Below are 21,989 nucleotides of genomic sequence, written 5' to 3'. Positions count from 1 at the left end.
CCTTGAATATTATATACCCTTTTAGGGATAGATTTCAAATAGCTCTGATATAGCAGAAACCACTAAATTATGAAATTGCTAAATTGGGAATTGTACTTCAACCCAGAACAAAAAATGTGCTTTGACGGACACTAAATATCTTTCCAAGCAACAACAGTACAGCGGTAACGAGAGATTTAGCAGGATATAAATTTGAGGCCTAGTATTTAGGCGCTGGGTGACAGGTATGGGTTTAGTGACAGAATTAGACTTGGAAATACACAGTAGCGGGTGTGTGTGAAGTTATTCTGAATGACCCAATGTGCACCTTGAATATTATATACCCTTTTAGGGATAGATTTCAAATAGCTCTGATATAGCAGAAACCACTAAATTATGAAATTGCTAAATTGGGAATTGTACTTCAACCCAGAACAAAAAATGTGCTTTGACGGACACTAAATAACTTTCCCAGCTACAACAGGACAGCGGTAACGAGAGATTTAGCGGGATATAAATTTGAGGCCTAGTATTTAGGCGCTGGGTGACAGGTATGGGTTTAGTGACAGAATTAGACTTGGAAATACACAGTAGCGGGTGTGTGTGAAGTTATTCTGAATGACCCTATGTGCACCTTCAATATGATCTACCCTTTTAGGGATAGATTTCAAATAGCTCTGATATAGCAGAAACCACTAAATTATGAAATTGCTAAATTGGGAATTGTATTTCAACACAGAACAAAAAATGTGCTTTGACGGACACTAAATAACTTTCCCAGCTACAACAGGACAGCGGTAACGAGAGATTTAGCAGGATATAAATTTGAGGCCTAGTATTTAGGCGCTGGGTGACAGGTATGGGTTTAGTGACAGAATTAGACTTGAAAATACACAGTAGCGGGTGTGTGTGAAGTTATTCTGAATGACCCAATGTGCACCTTGAATATTATATACCCTTTTAGGGATAGATTTCAAATAGCTCTGATATAGCAGAAACCACTAAATTATGAAATTGCTAAATTGGGAATTGTACTTCAACCCAGAACAAAAAATGTGCTTTGACGGACACTAAATAACTTTCCCAGCTACAACAGGACAGCGGTAACGAGAGATTTAGCAGGATATAAATTTGAGGCCTAGTATTTAGGCGCTGGGTGACAGGTATGGGTTTAGTGACAGAATTAGACTTGAAAATACACAGTAGCGGGTGTGTGTGAAGTTATTCTGAATGACCCAATGTGCACCTTGAATATTATATACCCTTTTAGGGATAGATTTCAAATAGCTCTGATATAGCAGAAACCACTAAATTATGAAATTGCTAAATTGGGAATTGTACTTCAACCCAGAACAAAAAATGTGCTTTGACGGACACTAAATAACTTTCCCAGCTACAACAGGACAGCGGTAACGAGAGATTTAGCGGGATATCAATTTGAGGCCTAGTATTTAGGCGCTGGGTGACCGGTATGGATTTAGTGACAGAATTAGACTGGGATATGGCCAAAAAATAACCACACTATTGCTGGTTAAATGCACTTGGTGACGGGCGCAGCTTGCCCCTGATGTAGTATATGGCCAAAAAATGAACAGACTATTGCTGGTTAAATGCACTTGGTGTCACAGCTTGACCAACCACACTACTGAGGGTTAAATGCACTTGGTGACGGGCGCAGCTTGCCCCTGATGTAGTATATGGCCAAAAAATAAACAGACTATTGCTGGTTAAATGCACTTGGTGTGACAGCTTCACCCTGATGTAGGCTTTAGCCAAAAAACAACCACACCATTGAGGGTTAAATGCACTTGGTGACAGGCGCAGCTTGCCCCTGATTTTGTATATGGCCAAAAAATGAACAGACTATTGCTGGTTAAATGCACTTGGTGTGACAGCTTCACCCTGATGTAGGCTTTAGCCAAAAAACAACCACACCATTGAGGGTTAAATGCACTTGGTGACAGGCGCAGCTTGCCCCTGATTTTGTATATGGCCAAAAAATGAACAGACTATTGCTGGTTAAATGCACTTGGTGTGACAGCTTCACCCTGATGTAGGCTTTAGCCAAAAAACAACCACACCATTGAGGGTTAAATGCACTTGGTGACAGGCGCAGCTTGCCCCTGATTTTGTATATGGCCAAAAAATGAACAGACTATTGCTGGTTAAATGCACTTGGTGTGACAGCTTCACCCTGATGTAGGCTTTAGCCAAAAAACAACCACACCATTGAGGGTTAAATGCACTTGGTGACAGGCGCAGCTTGCCCCTGATTTTGTATATGGCCAAAAAATGAACAGACTATTGCTGGTTAAATGCACTTGGTGTGACAGCTTCACCCTGATGTAGGCTTTAGCCAAAAAACAACCACACCATTGAGGGTTAAATGCACTTGGTCGCAGCTTGTGCTGGCGCACCACAAGACACAAAATGGCCGCCGATCACCCCAGAAAAATGTGACTGACAAACGGTCTGGGCAGCCTAAAAACAGTGAGCAATTGAGGATCAGCAGCTCAATGATCCACAGCTGCAGATCGATCAGTTAATCAAGTCCTTTGGAGGAGTTAATCTGCCTAATCTCGCCCTACTGTCGCAGCCGCAACCTCTCCCTACGCTAATCAGAGCAGAGTGACGGGCGGCGCTATGTGACTCCAGCTTAAATAGAGGCTGGGTCACATGGTGCTCTGGCCAATCACAGCCATGCCAATAGTAGGCATGGCTGTGATGGCCTCTTGGGGCAAGTAGTATGACGCTTGTTGATTGGCTGCTTTGCAGCCTTTCAAAAAGCGCCAAGAAAGCGTCACAAAAGCGCCAAGAAAGCGACGAACACCGAACCCGAACCCGGACTTTTACGAAAATGTCCGGGTTCGGGTCCGTGTCACGGACACCCCAAAATTCGGTACGAACCCGAACTATACAGTTCGAGTTCGCTCATCCCTAGTCTCCATACCATGTTAACGACCCCTTAAAGGGCAAAACACATGTTCATTGCTGTTGACCCAACTTGAGAAATTAAATTCACATTAAACGTTCACAATCCAGCTGCACTGGTAAATGTAGTGATTGGTAGGAGATGGAAAGTGACTGAGTTCACCTTCCTATTGTTCTGTTTCAAGGTCATAAAGACTTGATAACTTTAGCACGGTCCTTATGACTGTGAAAATGTCTTGCGGATACTAACCAATAGTGAATACAAAATGGGGTTTAAGGGGAATGTGTTATCAAATTTATTTCTGTCAGTTAAAACCAGATAGCAGCACGTCTCCTTTTTGCTTATAGGTTTTTATTTTCTGACTGTAGACTTTTTTTTTAACTCTATTTCTTGAAAATGACTATGGTGGCTGACATCTTGCCTGGGCTGTTCTTAAGAACACTTAGAAAGCATTAAGACAATTGCTTTATGGCAGCTACATGAACCATAGACACAATGGACAACAGGGACCTTATTGACTTCTATTGGAGAGTGTAATGCAAGGCACCAACAAACAGACCAGTGATGAAAGCAAAAAGGTGTTTATTCACCAGAAACATAAACGTCCAGGACACTTGCTGGTAACAAGGAATAATAACAAAAAACCAGGCAAGGAGATTCCAGGAATAGTCCCAACCAGTGCTGAATGATGCTGTGCACTTGGCAGTCGAGTCACTCCAGATCTTGGGTCCGCTGTAAGGACAAAGTTCCTGGCAGTCTTCAGTCACTAGGAGTTGTGACCTATACCTGGTTGAGGGAAAATAACAGTGGGCACTGATCACCCTGAGAGACCTCCTTTTAAATGCCTGCTGGCCAATCCCAGGGTGCCAAGTGTCCACTACCATAGGTGAACAAATTGCCCTGCACCTGAGTACAAGGCCTAAGGCAATCACAAGTTGATTAACCCATGGCTGGCTCCCTAATCCACTTTGCTCTTGTGAGTCAGTATAATATGCGCCACTGGTCGACGAAGTGCATAAGAAGCGCGTACTCGCGACCGTGTATCCCTTTGCAAACCTGCCCTCGTGCGTACGCATGGACGCATGATTGACTCAGCGCGAGTATGCGAGCGCGTGGACCCAGATGCGGAAACGGAAGTCGCAGGAGACACCGGAGACAACCCTGTCCGCGGCGTCCTGTCACTCGCCTGGCCACTCTGTCCCCGGGACTCCGACGGTCCTCCCCTCCGATGTCCACGCGAACGCATCTCCGCACTGGCTCACAAAGGGGTCAGCGCTGGTGCATCAGAGACACGCATAACCTGTCCCGCAACTCCACGAGGACCCCTCTTGGCTCCCCTGGAGTGCAAAGCAGGTGAGGATCTTACAGAGAGTTTTCTAGGCATGCTCTGTGACCTGTGCAGAGGTCATTGTACAAGGAAAGAATAGATAAGCTTTGAAAATCACCTATTGTAAATGGAGGATCCTATGTTGTATATAAACAGAGGTGAGGTGATATATGCCATTCTATAGCCTGTATTACACTTTGTATGAGCACTCATTAATAATCATCTTGTAGTGTAATACTGCTGCTGATTGCCCCATGAATGAGCAAACACAATCCAAATCTTCTGGCATGTTAAAAACATATCGTTTGCAGATGGCAGATCATGGTGTCTGATCACAATCTGCTGTCGGCAAACCACTATACAGCATGGGGACGAGTGATGACATAGCAGTGAAGATCTCTGAATGTAATAGCAGTGGTCTCCTCCTCAGACAATTGCTGGGAGGGAACAGCTGTCTCCTCTTCAGTATGGGACAAGCATCTGGTAATGCCATTGCTCATCCCCATATTGAATCACTAAAAGACTCCAATTACCCGAAGAATGACCATTACTCGAAGAACGACCATGTCGGGATGCCGCTCTGCATCTTGGCATGGTCTTAAGTTTGTAAAGCTCATTCCGGCCCTTCACTATAATGAGGACAGGGAGGCAATCCGTCAGCAGTTTTTTTTACGACAGATTCTTGGATTATTTGCCGGAATGTGGCCGGATCTCCATCGGTTACCATTATAGAGAATGGTGCTGGAAAGAGCCCTACAAACCTCCGGCAATGTTGGAATGCGCAGAGGTCCGGCAGGCTATTCCCTGCCAGAACGACACTTCTAGTGTACAACTAGCCTTAAACATAAAAACGTGACTTAAACAATAGGTCATTTTCTAATTGCACATTCCCTTTAAACAAGAGAATATTCCAGTATCCATCATATCTTGCACATATAATTTATTTTTGGCATTTTTTTTTTATTTTCAATGAAACAATGATAAGAATGAAATTATGATATTTGGTGGGTAAATTGTAGCATACATACAAGCTCGGTGTCAGCTCTCTAAAATGCCAACAGTGGGCCCGACAGAAATCACTGCAAGCTGTGGTTTCTGTCTGGCCGATTCCCAGCATTCTCTGACGGAACTGGCGGCTGGATTGCAATGCCGCTGATGTGAAAGTAGTTTTAGCTCGACCGAGCTAAATGGGTTCTGAAGTAAGGAAGGGGAGGAATTTGTAACCAGGGGTCGGGATTAATCTCTGAATTGATGTTTTAGAATGTCCATTCAGAGATTTCAGCTGCATGCTAATCATGCAGCTGCTGAGCAGGGCATCCCATAGAGAAGGCAGGGACCATTCCTCTGTGTTCCTGCCTTCTGGATTACTGTATACATAGTGATGAACGAGCGCTATGTATACAGCTAAAGAAGTGATGTGCCTCTTCCTGTTCAGTCCCAGTGGTCATTGGGGACAGGAGACTGCAGAAGCTTTCGAGTCTTTCTGAGACCGCGATCAGCTCTGCATTGAAGCTGGTGAGGCTGTATAGCATAGTATAGTGCTGTACAGCCTCTCTGGGGAGTGTATTCCCCCTGTAACTGGGGCTACTATGTTATCCCCAGTTAGAGGAGAAATCAATAGTAAAAAAAAAAAAAATGATACATTAAATGTCTCACAGATGTCTTGCATGACCTTATAGGGGACACAAAGTGTAAAAAAAAAAAGTGTTTTATATAAATAAAAAATAAAAGTTTCTCATGTAAAAAAAACTCCTTCGCCAATTAAGAAATTTCAAAATGGTTAAAAATAGAAAAAAATAAAGACAATTTGGTATCAATGTGCCCATAACGACTTGCTCTATAAAAATATCACATGATCTATCCCATGAGGGAAATGGTGTAAAGAACAAAACTTAAAAATGCCAAAACAGCAATTTTTTTTTAAAACATGCCCTCATCCAAGACTATAGCCAGAAAAATATGGCTCTAAGGAAATGGCAACATTAAAACATGATTTTTTTTCTAAAAATGCTCTTTTAAAATTTTTACATATTTGGTAGTGCCACATCCGTAATGACTGGCTCTATAAAAATATCACGTGATCTATCCCATCACCTTTTTTTTGTCACGTTGTCTCCTAAAAAAACATAATGTCAAGTTATCAAAAAGTCTTATGTACTCGAAAATGTTACCGATAAAAAGTACAGTCTGTCCTGCAAAAGGCAAGCCCTCGGACATCAACGTTGGCAGAACAATAAAAATGTTATGGCGATTTAAAATATAACAATTTTTTTATAATAAAGTATTTTATTATGTAAAAGTAGTTGTAATACATGAAAAAACTATATAAATTTGGTTTTACCATAATTGAATCATAGAATACAGAATAAAGAATAAAAAGTTATGGCTCCTAAAATCCATCTCAGCAAATTCCATGTTACAAAATCCAGATGCCACTCCTTCCCTTCTACAAACAGCAAATTATAAACACAAATGGGGTACTTCTGTACTCAAGAGAAAATGGGTAGCAAATTGTTGGGGGATATTTTCTCCTGTTTTCCCTTGTGAAAAAAAAAGTTTGGGCCTAAAGCACCATTTCTTGTTTAAAAAAAATGTAATTTTTCCTTTTTTACAGCCAAGTTTTATAAATTCTTTGAAATGACTATTGGGTTAAAGTGCTCACAAGACCCCTTAAAAATTATTCAAATGTAACATAGAGGCTAATTGCCCAAAGACAATTCCAGCAAAATCTGCCCTCCAAAAACCATATGGCGCTCCTTGCCATCTGAGCCCTGCCTTGTCCATACAACAGTTTACCACCACATATGGGGTGTTTTTGTAAACTGCAGAATCAGGGTAATATATTTTGAGGTTTGTTTTGTTGTTAACTCTTGATCTGATACAAGAAAAATGGATTAAAATGGAAAATCTTTAAAAAAATAGAAATTTTTACAATTCACTTCCATTTTGCTGTGGAATACTTAAAGGGTAAAAAAAATTCTAAAATCAGTTTTGAATAGTTTGGGGTGTGTAGTTTCTAAAATTAGGTAATTTATGAGTGGTTTCTATTATGTGAGCTCCTCAAAGTGATTTCAGAACTAAATTGGTCCTTAAAAAAGTTGATTTAGGAATTATTTATTTTATTCTAAACCTTCTAATGACCTAAAAAAAAAAATAACATTACCAAAATGATGCCAACATACAGTAGACATATGGTTAATGGTAATTAATAAGTATTTTATGAGGTATCGCTATCTGTCTTAACAGCAGAGAAATTTAGAAAATAGGGAATTTTTCAAAATGTTTTTAGTAAATTTTGTTTTTTTTATAAATAAAAGGTAAAACATATTGACTCAAATTTACCATTAACATGGCGTACAATGTGTCACGAAAAAAGAGTCTCAGAATGGCTTGAATAAGTAAAATTATTGCAAAGTTATTACCACATAAAGTGACACAAGTCATATTTGCAAAATTAGACCTGGTCAGGAAGGAGATAAATGACCTGGTCTGGAAGTGGTTAAGACTGCCTATACACAAAAGATTATAAACCTAAAGGGGTTTTCTGGTCCCATAATGAAATATATTTTTTTATCTGCCCAGAGTACCTCAAACACTGCTTATTTTTGCCCAATATGCCTGCTTTTAATGTCAGCACTTTCCTTCCCTTGTCTTCTGCATGATTTCATCCTGGGGGGATGTTTGCATGGCTTGCTCTATGTTTTCATGAGCCTCTTGTTTGGTTTGAACCGAATATGCTTTGCGCTCTCTTGTTTCAGGGATTGCTACTCTTAACTCGGAGAGGAGAGGTGTAGGAGGCATGGCTGCTGCTGAGGGGGCAGTTTGGCAGGCAGAGCAAGGCCTGTGAAGCATTACAGAGCAAAGAATGCTGGGGTTGGTCAGCAAACCCAGCAGGAAGCTGATGAAAGCAGGAAGTTCTGCATTTAAATATAACGCAGTGATGCCGAGAACAGGAGAAGGAAAGTGCTGACATGAAAAACTGTTATATAGGGCAATATATAGTGTTTTGGGCACTCTGGGTTTATAAAAACAATGTATCATGAGACTGGAGAACCCCTTCAGTAGTCTCAAATTATGGCCAATTTTGACTATTTCTGCAGATCTTTTTTTCTTAATTAGGTGTGTGGGCAGCTTTAAAGTAGCAGTAGGGTGTTCAAAAGTAAAGATGGAGAAATTAAATACTAATTTTTAAATTACATTTGGAGAATTTTGTCTGTCTGATAAGTATATTTTTTATTGAATTTTAAAATAAACAACCTGCGCTTATCCGATTTGTACCTTGCATAGCACAGTTCCAATAGATAGATATAATGTAAGATAGATAGATAGATAGATCGTAGATAGACTAATTAAAAAAAAAAAAAGCAAAATGGCAGCACTCTCATTAGATGTGGACGTGACATTTTGGCTCAAAAACTAGAGCCTTCCTCAGATAAATCATAGATAGATAGATAATAGACGGATAAATAAATGAATAGATAGATAGATAAACAGATAGATAGATATCGTCAGAGGTTATCAAGTCGTATTGAAAAACATAATTTAATAACATGTTTAGTAACACATAGATAACAAAAATGAATTTAATTGACTATTAATTAGGTATATCTTAAAACCAGCTAACACCTTTACAAGATAATTCTAATCTGTGACCCGTAATGAATGCAAACTGCATCTTTTCTATGCGTGTCCTTGTCCTGACCTAAATCTGTCTTGTTATTCTCATATTTATAGTAGCGCTACCCATGTTTAATGCACATATCAGGTGGAAATGTGATCATCATCCAGTAACAATAATCACTGGAAGTTTTAGAATATAATAACATTTGTGATAATGTCCCTAGTAATATTCTGTTATAACTTAATATTCTGTTTTACACCAATCTTCTGCACCTTAACATTTTTCAGTTTCCTTTATAATTTCATTTACCATTAATGTTTATTAATCTGCGATATCTAATGTCAGTGAAGGAAAAAGTTGAACTTGCTTTACTTCCTTGAAGAAAAAATCTAAATCTATTTAGCATACAAAGTGTGGCAATTAAAGTCTACCGATATCCCCAGAAGGTAATTCATTCAGTCTGTTATATGCATTCTGTGAACTTTATATTCTTCTTATTTAAGATAATGCAATACATTTCAGGAAGTCATGTTTGTAGAATTACAATTATTAAAAATGTGAATTCGACTTTCAAATAAGACCAAAAATGTATAAGTGTTGTTATGTCCCTTGTCTGTGCAAAGAATAGAAATAGACATATTGGGGCAATTTATCATAGACCAGCATTTAACGCAGGGCTATGATATCATCTGCGCTGCCGGATGATGCGCCTAATTTATGATGAGGCGCAGGCCTCGTCATATAGACACATCCTCTGGCAGTCCATGCACCTAACAAAAATATGTGGCAGCTTGGAGCTGTCATAGACATCTGTCTTAATTTACTCCATAAAACTGCCGTAAATGAGGATATCTGTGACTGGTCCACTGGCCCATCCCCTCTATTTTTCTCCCTTGTCAAACCTATTTTTCAGAAAGTGGCTAGGGCGGCATAGAAACTTCACTTGGAACAAAAACAAACAGTGTTTTAACGTGAATTCTGAGATCTGGGAATAAGATAAGCTTAACACAGCCTATATTCTGCCACAGATGTATGTTAGAGAAGTCTCTGACTGGTTGTGGGTGGTAATCTCTGTACAAGCAATGGTAGACAGCTGAACTCACTAATATCCCTTAGGTCGTGGTACCATTTGTATGTGAAGATCCAGTGAGGAGAATACAATGGAGATGCTTTGGTAATTTATTGAGTTTACCTTGAGCAAAGACATAGAGGGCATTAGAGGTCAAAACAAAATGCTCTCACCAGCTCTGAGTCTGCTTCAGAAAAGAAAGAGACAGGACCAGAACAAACAGGATATGATATCACTGAAAGGGAGGAGTAGACAGAGAGCAAAGGCAATGGGATTTACATAATACATCCAAGAAACCTATAACAAGAATGACCACAGGGTGGCAGCATTACTTAATAAGGTAATGATATGATAACACAAATACAGCAATTTATCTTAAATGGAAGAAATACATGCTGGGACAGCACAGCCTAAGTGAATAAAAAGTTTACTAACAGTGATAAAGATAAATAAAAGTCTCAATTGTTCTGTGTCCAAGTACAGGCTGCATTGCTGAGTAGAGATGTCCCGAACTATTCGCTGGCAAACAGTTCCCGTCGAACATAGCTGGTTCGCGTTTCGCCGCGGCGGGCGAACATATGCGATGTTCGGTCCGCCCCCTATTCATCATCATTGAATAAATTTTGACCCTGTACCTCACAGTCAGCAGACACATTCCAGCCAATCAGCAGCAGACCCTCCCTCCCAGACCCTCCCACCTCCTGGACAGCATCCATTTTGGATTTATTTGGAAGCTGCATTCTTAGTGAGAGGAGGGACAGTGTAGCTGCTGCTGATTTAATAGGGAAATCGATAGCTAGGCTAGTGTATTCAGTGTCCACTCCAGTCCTGAAAGACTCTTCTGAACCCTGCTGTAAGGACAGCACCCCAAAAAGCCCTTTTTAGGGCTAGAACACCAGTCTCCTTTTTTTTCTCTGTGTAATCTAATTGCAGTTGCCTGCCAGCGTGTGTGTCAGGCTCACAGCGTATACTGTGCCCACTTGCCCAGTGCACACCACTCATATGTGGTGTCACAGTAGCTTGCATAAAAAAAAATTTTTTTGGACTGTAATATAATAGCAGTCAGTTGCCTGCACGCGTGTGTCTTTCAGGCCCTGCAAGTGAATAGTGTCACCAGCGCAACTCATATCTGGTGTCATCACAGTAGATAACATTTTTTAAAAAACAACAATTTTGACATGTGAAATAATAGCAGTCAGTTGCCTGCACGCGTGTGTGTTTCAGGCCCTGCAAGTGCATAGTGTCACCAGCGCAACTCATATCTGGTGTCATCACAGTAGATTACATAAAAAATTAAATTAAAATTTTGACTGTGAAATAATAGCAGTCAGTTGCCTGCACGCGTGTGTGTTTCAGGCCCTGCAAGCGCATACTGTCACCAGCGCAACTCATATCTGGTGTCATCACAGTAAATTACATTAAAAAAAAAAACTATAATTTGACTGTAATATAATAGCAGTTATTTGTCTGCAAGCGTGTGTGTCAGACCTACAGCGTCTACAGTGCCAACTTCTGCCAGTGCACAGTGCCACTCATATCTGGTGTGACAGTAGCTTGCACGCATAGTACAACTTAACAAATAAAAAAAAAATGACAGGCAGAGGCAGGCCACCCTGCAGGGGCCGTCGTGGTCGTGGTGCTGTGATTCCCTTTGGCCCTAGAATAATGCCCAGTGTTCAGAGGCAACGTACCCTGAACTCGAAAAGTTCTGAGGACATAGTTGACTGGCTAACACAGGACACCCAATCTTCTAAAGCTTCCGCTCGGAACCTTGACGCACCATCCTCCTCCAGCTTAGCTTCGGGCACCTCTCAAGTTACCACTCGCCCGCCTGCCGCCACCACCAACGCTAGCACCACAGCTGCTTCACTTGATCTGTCAGAGGAGTTATTTACACATCAGTTGGAAGAAATGAGTGATGCGCAACAATTATTGCAAGAGGATGTAGATAACAGGGATATGTCTCAGTCAGGCAGCATTACACAGATGGATGTACGGTGTGATGATGATGATGTTGTACCCGCTGCTGCTTCCTTTGCTGAGTTGTCAGTTACAAGTGAAGCGGTTGATGATGACGATGTGTCCGTGGATGTCATGTGGGTGCCCGCTCGAAGAGAAGAAGAACAGGGGGAAAGTTCGGATGGGGAGACAGAGAGGAGGAGGAGACGAGTTGGAAGCAGGGGGAGGTCGTCGCAAGGAGCTAGTGGCATAGTCAGACAGCATGTATCGGCACCCGGGGTCAGCCAGACAGCACGCCAATCAATGCATGTTGTTGCCACCACCAGAATGCCGTCATTGCAAAGCTCAGCAGTGTGGCATTTTTTTGTATGTGTCTGCCTCTGATAACAGCGATGCCATTTGCAACCTGTGCCAAAAGAAACTGAGTCGTGGGAAGTCCAACACCCACCTAGGTACAACTGCTTTGCGAAGGCAAATGATCTCACATCACAAACGCCTATGGGATCAACACATGAGTACAAGTAGCACACAAACTCAAAGCCACCATCCTCCCCCTGGTCCAGCATCTTCAGCCACGTCAACCACTGCTGTCCTCCTTGGCCCCTCTCAACCACCCGCCACTCCGCCTCTCGCCTTGAGCAGTTCCTACTCATCTTCCCACAGTCAGGTGTCTGTCAAGGACATGTTTGAGTGTAAGAAGCCAATGTCACAGAGTCACCCCCTTGCCCGGCGTCTGACAGCTGGCTTGTCGGAACTCTTAGCCCGCCAGCTTTTACCATACAAGCTGATGGAGTCTGAGGCCTTCAAAAAATTTGTAGCTATTGGGACACCGCAGTGGAAGGTACCCGGCCGAAATTTCTTTTCACAAAATGCAATCCCCAACCTGTACTCTATTGTGCAAAAGGAAATCATGGCATGTCTGGCACACAGTGTTGGGGCAAGTGTTCATCTGACCACTGATACCTGGTCTGCAAAGCACGGTCAGGGCAGGTATATCACCTACACTGCGCATTGGGTAAACCTGCTGACGGCTGCCAAGCATGGAATGCGTGGCTCTGCAGAGGAGTTGGTGACACCGCCACGACTTGCAGGCAGGCCTGCTGTCACCTCCTCTACTCCTCCTACTCCATCCTCTTCGATAACCTCCTCGGCTGAGTCCTCTTCTGCTGCTGCGTCTTGCTCCACATTAACTGCACACCCCCAGCTCCCCAAGGGCTATTCCACATCCCGGATACGACAGTGTCACGCCGTCTTGGGGTTGACTTGCCTGAAAGCAGAGAGTCACACCGGACCAGCACTCCTGTCCGCCCTGAACGCACAGGTGGATCAGTGGCTGACTTCTCACCAACTGGAGATCGGCAAAGTGGTGTGTGACAACGGAAGCAATTTGTTGGCGGCTTTGAATTTGGGCGAGTTGACACATGTGCCGTGCATGGCACATGTGTGTAATCTGATCGTACAACGCTTTGTGCATAAGTACCCAGGCTTACAGGACATCCTCAAGCAGGCCAGGAAGGTGTGTGGCCATTTCAGGCGTTCCTACACGGCCATGGTGCACTTTTCAGACATTCAGCGGCGAAACAACATGCCAGTGAGGCGCTTGATTTGTGACATCCCGACACGTTGGAATTCAACACTCCTAATGTTCGACCGCCTGCTTGAACAACACCGGGGTGCTAGGATAGCCTCTGCGGAGCTGTGAATTTTTTTGCCACGTTACTGGACGCTCATGCGCATTGCCTGTAGGCTCATGCGTCCTTTTGAGGAGGTGACAAACCTAGTCAGTCGCACTGAAGGCACCATCAGCGACCTCATCCCATTTGTTTTCTTCCTGGAGCATTCCCTGTGAAGAGTGCTGGATGAGGCCGTAGATGAGCGTGAAGAGGAAGAGGAAGAGATGTGGTCACCATCATCACCACAAGAAACAGCCTTATAAGCATTGCTTGCTGGACCTGCGGCAACGCTGGAAGAGGAGTCTGAGGAAGAGGAGTCAGAGGAGGAATGTGGTTTTGAGAAGGAGGAAGACCAACCACAGCAGGCATCATAGGGTGCTCGTTGTCACCTATCTGGTACCCATGGTGTTGTACGTGGCTGGGGGGAAGAACAGACCTTCAGTGAGATCAGTGAGGACGAGGAACTGAACATGAGGAGCTCGGCATCCAACCTTGTACAAATGGGGTCTTTCATGCTGTCGTGCCTGTTGAGGGACCCTCGTATAAAAAGGCTGAAGGAGAACGACCTGTACTGGGTGGCCACGCTACTAGACCCCCGGTATAAGCAGAAAGTGCCTGAAATGTTACCAAATTACCGGAAGTCGGAAAGGATGCAGCAGTTCCAAAATAAATTAAAAAGTATGCTTTACACAGCGTATAAGGGTAATGTCACAGCACAACAGGAATCTAACAGGGGAAGAGGTGAAAGTAATCCTCCTCCTACCACGACCATGCCGGCAAGGACAGGATGCTTCACAGACGTGTTGTTGATGGAGGACATGCAGAGCTTTTTAAGTCCTACGCATCGCCACAGCCCTTTGGGGTCCACCCTCAGAGAACGACTCGACCGACAGGTAGCACTACCTCGCCTTAACTAGAGATATCGACACTCTGAGGAGCGATGAACCCCTTGAGTACTGGGTGTGCAGGCTTAACCTGTGGCCTGAGCTATCCCAATTTGCGATAGAACTTCTGGCCTGCCCCGCTTCAAGTATCCTGTCAGAAAGGACCTTCAGAGCAGCAGGAGGTATTGTCACTGAGAAGAGAAGTCGCCTAGGTCAAAAAAGTCTAGATTACTTCACCTTTATTAAGATGAATGAGGGATGGATCCCGAAGGGACTGACAGTGGGCGATACATTCGACTAAAAAAGGCCTGATGAGATGAGCTGCCTTGGGCTAAAAATGGTCCACACGCTGCTGTATTTTATCTCTGAATGCCGGATGACTTGCGTGACTTATCCGCCACCAACTAGGGTTCAAGCCGCAATGTTTTAGGGCACTTTCTGCCTGGGAAACATCAATTTTTCAGGCATGTGTACATGCCTAATTTTTCTGGCCTCTGGTGCTGCACTGTGGCTGCAAAAAACAAACCAAAAAATATGCACATACATGTGTCAATTCCCCTTCGTGATCGTTACCTTGTTGTGGTGAAGGGGCTTGCGTATCACAATGAAGCGACCACCTCTATCAGTGTTGGCACACCCCAACACTGGCAATGGCAATGTTGTTGGCACACCCCAGATGATAAGGTCGTTGCTTCATTGTGAACAGACCAAAAGCGATCGGCTGAATAATTTTGCATAGAAAAAACATAAATTTTCTTTGTAATCATCTAAGGTGATCATTAAAGCCTACTAGGCCAACAATGGGCCCACACTGCAGAATAATTGTTTTCTGGGTCATTTAACTATCACTGAACTACCTCAGCACGACCATAGGCTTTGAAAAAAAAACATCGCCTGCAATCTCCCAAACGTTTGCACGAGCACAGTCATCACTACACCAAGATTGACGCATAGAAGAATAAAATTTATGTCATGAGTGTGTCAACTATTGACAACTCTTTGCGGTTGTCTAAAATCTATTCCATACACGTCCCTTGATAGGGGACGTAACAGGGATTAAACTGATAGGAATAGTACTACTTAACACACCACTCCTATCTGGTGGCACAGTATATTGCACACGCAGTGCCCCAAATTGGAAGTAGGAGGACCAACCAAGCATCTTTTTCCATCTCCCGGTTCCTAAAATCTATTCCATACACGTCCCCTAATAGGGGACGTAACAGGGATTAAACTGATAGGAATAGTACTACTTAACACACCTTATAATAATAATAATAATACTAGTGGACGTAACAGGGATTGAACTGATAGGAATAGTACTACTTAACACACTACTCATATCTGGTGGCACACACAGTACATTGCATGCGCAGTGCCCCAAATTGGAAGTAGGAGGACCAACCAAGCATCTTTTTCCATCTCCCGGTTGCTAAAATCTATTCCATACACCGGCCCCTGATAGGGGACAAAACAGAGATTAAACTGGTAAGAACAGATTTTTTTTAATAAAAAAAAAAGAGGACAGCCTCTGCGGAGCTGGGTATTTTTTGGCCGCGTTACTGAACGCTCATGCACAATGGCTGTAGGCTCATGCGTCCTTTTGCGGAGGTGACAAACCTGGTCAGTCAAACCCAAGGCAACATCATTGACCTCATCCCATATGCGTTTTTTCTGGAACGTGCCCTGCGAAGAGTGCTGGATCAGGCCGTAGATGAACATGAAGAGGAAGAGTTGTGGTCACCATCACCACCAGAAGCAGCCTTGTCGTCGTCGATTGCGGCAACGCAGAGAGAGGAGTCTGAAGAAGAGGAGTCAGAGGAGGAAGGTAGCTTTGAGGAGGTGGAAGACCAAACACAGCAGGCATCCCAGGGGGCTTGTTGTCACCTTTCGGGGACCCTTGGTGTTGTACGTGGCTGGGTGGAGGAAGAGACCTTCAATGACGTCAGTGAGGACAAGGAACGGGACATGCTTGGTATCCAACCTTGTGCAAATGGGGAGTTTGCGGTTGTGCAAATGGACTGTTTACGGTTGTTTGCGGTGCGTTAAACGGGGAGTTTGGTCTGTCAGAGTTTGGTCTGTCACTGTGAAGCGGGCGTAACCCTTACACTACCTGATTGATACAACATCATACCTGATCGTATACACACACTGAATGTTTTAAAGCACGTTATTCCAAACAATTTAGGAATGTTAGGTGATTTATGCCCTTTATGGATTAAAACCCCACTCTGCGTCAACTACGTAATTTTCCATGGGCGTTTTGCCATGGATCCCCCTCCGGAATGCCACAGTCCAGGTGTTAGTTTCCTTGAAACAACGTTTCCATCACTATTGTGGCCAGAAAGAGTCCCTGTGGGTTATAAAATTCGCCTGCCTATTGAAGTCTATGGCGGTTCGCCCGTTCGCGAACATTTGCGAAAATTCGCGTTCGCCGTTCGCGAACGAATAATTTTGTGTTCGCGACATCTCTATTGCTGAGTGATTATCTCAGGGACATGCATTCAACACACTGGACATCCTGAGGAGGAGTGGCTAAAAAGTATAAACTTTTATGCAAGCAACACAGACTCTAAGCTCCAATAAAAGATCTATAAGGAAGGATATCTGAGACCCCCTCTTGTGTATTACACCATGACTAGGTGTTGATTATGTGTTTGTGCCCTGCCAGGATGGTCAGCGGGATTGTTGGCTATGTGCCTGTGCACTGCCAGGATGGCCAACAGAAGCCTGCCCAATGAACACAGGTCAGAGTGATACTTTTTACTATGTATGAGATTTGTCTGTCTGTATATATCTTTAGCACTGTTAGTAAACTTTTTTTTATACCAGAAATAGCATGGGGGGGGGGGGGGTTATAAATTCTTCCCATTGAGCTTATTTTTAGTAAAGTTAATAGTTGTAAGTTTTTTTTTAATTTCAGTTAGGCACATTTCATACTAACGCTTATTTTCTTGGACCTCTCTACTTTTCCGCAAAATCTTCGCCATCTGGCCCCATTAACTATAATGGAGATCCGGTCTCAAAAAGGGCAAATATGCCGAGAATCTGCTGGATGAAAACAGACTGGATCTCCGTCAGTGCCCATTATAATTTATGGGGCCGGACGGTGACGCTTTAGCTTCCAGGACAGCCTAGTGTAAAACTAGCCTTATCCCATGCCATCAGCACATAACATTATCTTATATTTTATCTCTAAGCTCAGCCATATGATAGATACACCTACATCTTAGCTAAATCTTTAGATTGCCCCATTAATATGCTCTCTACAATTGGCCAAGTGTGCTTTTTTTATTATTATTATTTTTTTTTTAAGAGGAGCAGGGAATAAACATCTGCTAGACAATTCTGTCAGTGGCCTATAGTACTGCACTTCAGGAAAAGCTAGGACACTTTGAAATCCAACATGTTTGACTTTCGGGGGTGGAAAAGGGGGGGTAAACACTAACAAACACAAGACTATTGTACAAGAACTCTGTATATTTGCTGTTTGAATTAATTTAATAATACACAATCACACCCCAATCTTACCTGAATAGTTATGATGTCACAGTAAATTATTTGGCAGTTACACATTTATAACGTCATAGCAGATAAATGGTCAGAGTTATGATGTCACAGCTACTTTCTTGAATAATACACATTTTTGATGTCACAGCTAGAGATGAGCAAATCAATTCTAAACAAATATGACCTGAATTTTCAAAAAACAAATCAGAATTTTTGGTGATTTTTCAAAGAGGTTGTTTGTTACCAGCAGCTATGTGTTTCCCATAGTCATATGTGTTACTGTCACTTCAATATCACTAACGCAGGCTTGGCATTAAAAAGCTAAAAGAGTTGCATATAGTCCAAGTAGACCACAGAATGTCATCCAAAACTTTTTAGGGCAAATAGAGCACTTTCTATTTGGGTCAAATTTATTTTCATCTGAATGGAATTGCCTGACTAATCTGGCCGAATTAAATCTCAAGAAATTTGCTAGTCACACCTATTTGAAATAAAATCTGAAGCTATAGCAGCTACCGATTAACCCCTTAAGGACCAGGCTCATTTTCACCTTAAGGACCAGGCCATTTTTTGCAAATCTGACCAGTGTCACTTTAAGTGCTGATAACTTTAAAACGCTTTTACTTATACAGGCCATTCTGAGATTGTTTTTTCGTCACATATTGTACTTCATGACACTGGTAAAATAAAGTAAAAAAAATTATTTTTTTTGCATAATAAAATACCTAATTTACCAAAAATTTGGAAAAATTAGCAAATTTCAAAGTTTCAGTTTCTCTACTTCTGTAATACATAGTATTGTGATGACTTAACATTCCCCATATGTCTACTTCATGTTTGAATTATTTTGGGAATGATATTTTATTTTTTGGGGATGTTACAAGGCTTAGAAGTTTAGAAGCAAATCTTGAAATTTTTCTGAAATTTACAAAAACCCAATTTTTAGGGACCACTACAGCTCTGAAGTCACTTTGCGAGGCTTACATAATAGAAACCGCCCAAAAATGACCCCATTCTATAAACTACACCACTCAAGGTATTCAAAACTGATTTTACAAACTTCGTTAACCCTTTAGGTGTTGCACAAGAGTTATTGGCAAATGGGGATGAAATTTGAGAATTTCATTTTTTTGCCTAATTTTCCATTTTAACCCATTTTTTCCACTAACAAAGCAAGGGTTAACAGCCAAACAAGACTATATCTTTATTGCCCTGACTCTGCCGTTTACATAAACACCCAATATGTGGCCGTAAACTACTGTACGGCCACACAGCGGGGCGTAGAGTGAAAGGTGCGCCATATGGTTTTTGGAAGGCAGGTTTTGCTGGACTGTTTTTTTGACACCATGTCCCATTTGAAGCCCCCCTGATGCACCCCTAGAGTAGAAACTCCATAAAAATGACCCCATCTAAGAAACTACACCCCTCAAGGTATTCAAAACTGATTTTACAAACTTCATTAACCCTTTAGGTGTTGGACAAGAGTTATTGGCAAATGGGGATGAAATTTGAGAATTTCATTTTTTTGCCTAATTTTCCATTTTAACCCATTTTTTCCACTAACAAAGCAAGGGTTAACAGCCAAACAAGACTATATCTTTATTGCCCTGACTCTGCCGTTTACAGAAACACCCAATATGTGGCCGTAAACTACTGTACGGCCACACAGCGGGGCGTAGAGTGAAAGGTGCGCCATATGGTTTTTGGAAGGCAGGTTTTGCTGGACTGTTTTTTTGACACCATGTCCCATTTGAAGCCCCCCTGATGCACCCCTAGAGTAGAAACTCCATAAAAATGACCCCATCTAAGAAACTACACCCCTCAAGGTATTCAAAACTGATTTTACAAACTTCATTAACCCTTTAGGTGTTGCACAAGAGTTATTGGCAAATGGGGATGAAATTTGAGAATTTCATTTTTTTGCCTAATTTTCCATTTTAACCCATTTTTTCCACTAACAAAGCAAGGGTTAACAGCCAAACAAGACTGTATCTTTATTGTCCTGACTCCGCTGTTTACAGAAACACTCCATATGTGGCCGTAAACTACTGTACGGCCACACAGCGGGGCGTAGAGTGAAAGGTGCGCCGTATGGTTTTTGGAAGCCAGATTTTGCTGGACAGTTTTTTTGACACCATGTCCCATTTAAAGCCCCCCTGATGCACCCCTAGAGTAGAAACTCCATAAAAGTCACCCCATCTAAGAAACTACACCCCTCAAGGTATTGAAAACTGATTTTACAAACTTTGTTAACCCTTTAGGTGTTGCACAAGATTTAATGGAAAATAGAGATACAATTTCAAAATTTCACTTTTTTGCCAGATTTTCCATTTTAATTTTTTTTTTCCAGTTACAAAGCAAGGGTTAACAGCCAAACAAAACTCATTATTTATGGCGCTGATTCTGTAGTTTACAGAAACACCCCATATGTGGTTGTAAACCGCTGTACGGGCACACGGCAGGGCGCAGAAGGAAAGGAATGCCATACGGTTTTTGGAAGGCAGATTTTGCTGGACTGGTTTTTTGACACCATGTCCCATTTGAAGCCCCCCTGATGCACCCCTAGAGTAGAAACTCCAAAAAAGTGACCCCATTTTAGAAAGTACGGAATAGGGTGGCAGTATTGTTGGTACTAGTTCAGGGTACATATGATTTTTGGTTGCTCTATATTACACTTTTTGTGCGGCAAGGTAACAAGAAATAGATTTTTTGGCACGTTTTTTTTTGTTATTTACAACATTCATCTGACAGGTTAGATCACGTGGTAATTTTATAGAGCAGGTTGTCACGGACGCAGAGATACCTAATATGTATATAATTTTTTTTATTTATGTAAGTTTTATACAATAACTTCATTTTTAAAACCAAAAAATTGTTTAGTGTCTCCATAGTCTGAGAGCCATAGTTTTTTCAGTTTTTGGGCGATTATCTTGAGTAGGATCTAATTTTTTGCGGGATGAGATGACAGTTTGATTGGCACTATTTTGGGGTGCATATGACTTTTTGATCGCTTGCTATTACACTTTTTGTGACGTAAGATGGCAAAAAATTGCTTTTTTTACACAGTTTTTTTTTTTTTTTACGCTGGTCACCTGAGGGGTTAGGTCATGTGATATTTATATAGAGCCGGTCGATACGGACGCGGCAATACCTAATATGTATACTTTATTTTTATTTATGTAAGTTTTACACAATGATTTTATTTTTGAAACAAAAAAAATGATGTTTTAGAGTTTCCATAGTCTAAGAGCCATAGTTTTTTCAGTTTTGGGGCGATTATCTTGAGTAGGGTCTCATTTTTTGCGGGATGAGATGACGGTTTGATTGGTACTATTTTGGCGTACATGCGACTTTTTTGATCACTTTTATTACCTTTTTTGGGAAGTAAGGTGGGCAAAATTTAAATTTTCTCATAGTTTTTATTTTTTTATTTTTATGGCGTTCACTGTGCGGGGAAAGTAACATGACCGTTTTATAGATCAGGTCGTTACGGACGCGGCGATACCTAATATGTGTAGTTTATTTTATTTTTTTAATTTTTATTCAGTGATAAATGTTTTTTTTTTATCTTAACTTTTTTCACTTATTTTTTTAATTTTTTGACCCAGACCCACTTGGTTCTTGAAGATCCAGTGGGTCTGATGTCTGTAAAATACAGTACAGAACCTATATAGGTTTCTGTACTGTATTTTACTTACACTGAACAGATCTATGCTTTCAGCACAGATCTGTTCAGTACCATGGACAGCAGGATGCCTGAGCAGGCGTCCTGTTGCCATGGGAACCTTCCCCGTCTGCCACAACTTCGCAGACGGGGAAGGGTGAGGACGGGGCTTCGGGGGGCTGTCTGGGGGCTCTCTCCCTCTCCCATCGGGGGGCTGCAAAGGCCCAGCAGCCCCCCGATCGGAGAGGGAGGGAGCTCCCTCTTACTGTTAACCTTTTCCATACAGCGGTCCGTACGGACCGCTGTATGGAAAGGGTTAAACGGCTGATATCGCATCAACGATGTCAGCCGTTTATACCAGGGTGCCAGCA

Source organism: Bufo gargarizans, chromosome 6 (genome assembly GCF_014858855.1).
Source record: "Bufo gargarizans isolate SCDJY-AF-19 chromosome 6, ASM1485885v1, whole genome shotgun sequence".
Classification (NCBI taxonomy): domain Eukaryota; kingdom Metazoa; phylum Chordata; class Amphibia; order Anura; family Bufonidae; genus Bufo; species Bufo gargarizans.
The sequence above is the reverse complement of the archived record's forward strand: the minus strand, read 5'-3'. Positions refer to the sequence as shown.